This window comes from Mus pahari, chromosome 1 (assembly GCF_900095145.1).
Source record: "Mus pahari chromosome 1, PAHARI_EIJ_v1.1, whole genome shotgun sequence".
NCBI classification, from domain to species: domain Eukaryota; kingdom Metazoa; phylum Chordata; class Mammalia; order Rodentia; family Muridae; genus Mus; species Mus pahari.
This window is the reverse complement of record NC_034590.1, coordinates 88,996,969-89,000,070: the sequence shown is the minus strand read 5'-3', so window position 1 is coordinate 89,000,070 and position 3,102 is coordinate 88,996,969. Positions and strand designations below refer to the sequence as shown.

The 3,102-nt window shown below is 45.8% G+C and overlaps 1 non-coding gene across 1 annotated transcript; it reads left to right on the top strand.

The window, feature by feature from the left end:
• Positions 1 to 514: 514 nt before the first annotated feature.
• On the top strand, positions 515 to 644 carry LOC115062929. Its single transcript, XR_003842835.1, has one exon. It is a non-coding gene; the product is annotated as a small nucleolar RNA SNORA17 (small nucleolar RNA).
• Positions 645 to 3,102: the final 2,458 nt, after the last annotated feature.

Below are 3,102 nucleotides of genomic sequence, written 5' to 3'. Positions count from 1 at the left end.
ACATTTGCTGTTATATAATGTATGTGTTCCTGGAAACCCTTATATTCCACAAGAACTGTTAGACATTTCTGTAAAGGCTCCACAGTCAGTGTTTCATATTTAATGTACCATGGGGTCTTCGATCCAACTGTTCAACTTTATTACTGCCACTGAAGAAAATTGTACAAATTTATAAACAAACAATATATAGACTGAAGTCTTCAAAAACAAATACTACAAAACAATCCAGCAATATATGAAAAGGGTTTACACCAAGACCAAAGGAAACCTGTCCCAGAAATACTAGGTTGGTTTAGTACATGAAGGTCAAAAATGAAATATGCCACATTAGTAATACAGGAATAAAACACAGCCAGATGAATAGACCTCAGAGAAAACTTCAACACCTTTATAATATAACACTCAATAAGCTTGAAGTGGAAGGGAACTTCCTCAACTTCTTCAAGGGCATTGAAGCTAAATTCATACTTAATAGCAAATGACCGAATGGTTTCCCCCAAAGATCATGATCATGACTGCCCCAGAGGCACTGCAGGAGTGGCTGCTGTGTCACATGTGCATCAGTAGGTGGCAGAGAGGAGAGAGACTATCTGTGTTCAGTGTTCTGACCTGTGAACATCTGAATAGATTAGTAGCCTAATGATCTCCAGGGGTCGGGTGTGTGTGTGTGTGTGTGTGTGTGTGTGTGTGTGTGTGAAGCAAAGCCAAGATGGCCATCAGTCTGGCACCATAAGGCACAGACAGGGAGCTAGCCTGAGATGACCACCAGTCCAGTACCACTCAATCGATATCAGAACATGCCAAGATGACCCCTGTGCCATAATGCACACAATTTATCATGTGCCATAATGCACAGGTGGGGCATAGCACTCCTGAGATGGCCCCAGACACTCAAGAGACCCCAAGTGCCTCTAAGAAGAACAAGGAAGTGGTAGAAAAATGGAAGAGGAAGAGAAACAGAAGAATGTGGGCATAATGAAGAGAGGCAGAACTAGAGACTCGAGGGTGGTGAGGAACAGCCTGATGTGAGTAGTCAGTGATGCCACCTAGGATCTGGTCTGTGTTGCCACCAGAGCCATGTCTGGACCCATGGCCCTACAGTAGTAGGGATCTGTTACCACCAAAGGCCAGGCAGATGTCCCCGGCCTGGGCTGTCATCTAGTGACATGTTGATGTCTGAGGACTATGCAGAACTGGCCTCAAACCTTGTCTGGGTATCTTGAAAGGGCTGGCCTGGGAATAAAAGAATAGGAGAGCTGCCCTCACCCCTAGAAAGCTGCAGTACCCTGGAGAGTGGGCCCATATATCACCCAGAAAGCACAGTAGCCCAGGAAGCACAGTAGAGCTGGCCCTGTTTGCCTGTCAGAAGGCACCTGTGGCCATGAGCATGGGGGAGTGGGCCTTCCCTCTTGTCTGCTATGCTGTAGTCACTGAGGGAGAGATTCGATCCCCTCCTCTGTGGCAGGCAGGAGAGCTGGCCCCAGTGGGGTCATGAGAGCAGGAGAGCTGGTCCTGCACTCTTCCCTCACCTCTGCATCAACTGCTGCCTCCAGGTTCCCTCACTGTTTGGGTTCCTGTCCTGAATTCTTTAAATAATAAACAGTGATGTGGACGTGTAAGCCTTTCTCCCAAGGTTGCTTTTGGCCATGGTGTTTTATTGGAGCAATAGAAACCCTAACTGTTGGCATCAGGACATCCCAAACCTATGACATCACATAGGTGACAGCACAACCTGCGACCTGCAGACTGGTTGCCAAGACAACAGGCACCATATTCCCAGCATCCACTTGGCTCACCTCCCACCTTTACCTGTGTTATGTCATTTTCCAGATAAATAAGGAGAACACCCCTCCCTCACTCTCTCTCCCCCTCTTCTCTTTCTGACACTACCTTGTCTCTCCCGTCCAATAAAACCTCTCCCACGTGGAACTGCCTTGGCCTAGTGTGCTGTTGGGATGTGACCCGCCATTCTAACACATTACTAACTAAGACACACATTCTGCCTAAGACACACATTCTGCCTAGGACCCAAGTAGCCACAACTGGCAGGATCTCAGGAGCATTTCCTACCAGACAACCCACAACCACATGACATTCTTCTAAAAACCAGAGAGGACAACAGAAAGCATGGAATGGAATACCACTCAACAAAGACAAGAACTGATACCAGCACATAAAATTATAATCATCCCAAACCCAGATGCCTAAATGCCACTATAAAAACACAATAACAGCCAAAACATATCTCCACTAGAGCCCAGCAAGCCTGCTACAGTAGGCCCCAAGAAACTCAATATAGCTGAAGCACAAAACAAGGATTTCAAATTAGCTATTATGATTATGCTCAAGGTCCTTAAAGAGGTTTGCATAAACCCATTATTGAAATTTACAAAACTGCAAACAGTGCAATGAATGAAGAAAACTGTTCAAGACATAAAGATATAAATGGTGTTGATAAGGTAAATCCAAATTGAGGGGAACAGGAAATTAAAATTTTAGAAATTCAACAGGAATCTCAGAGACAGGCCAACACAATACGAGAGATGGAAGAGAGAATCTCAGGCATTTGAAGCCAAGTTAGAAGCAAAGGATACCTTGGTCAAAGAAAATGTTAAATCTAAAAATGCCCTGGCACAAACATCCAGGAGGTCTGGGATGCTGTGCCAAAACCAAATCTGAGAATAATAGAACTGGAGGAAGGAGAAGAAACCCAAGTCACAGGCATAACAAATACATCCAACAAAATCATAGAAGAAAATTTCCCTAACCTAAAGAAGGAGGTGCCTATTGTTAGCAGTCTGTCTAAACTCCACCCCACGGTTACCTGGCAACGGCCAGGTATGCTCCTCCCCACTGTTACCTGGCAACAGCCAGGTAGGCCTGGCCCACTATAAAAGGGACTGCTTGCCCCCTCCTCTCTCTCTTGTCTTGTTCTCTTGCCTCTTGCTCCCCCCTCTCTCCCCATTCCCTTCCCCACTGGTCATGGCCAGCCTCTATTTCTCTACTCTTTCCCTCTCTCTGCCTTTCTCTGTCTCTACTACCCTCTTGACTCCCCTCCCCATGCCCTGAATAAACTCTATTCTATACTGTACTGTCTTGTGT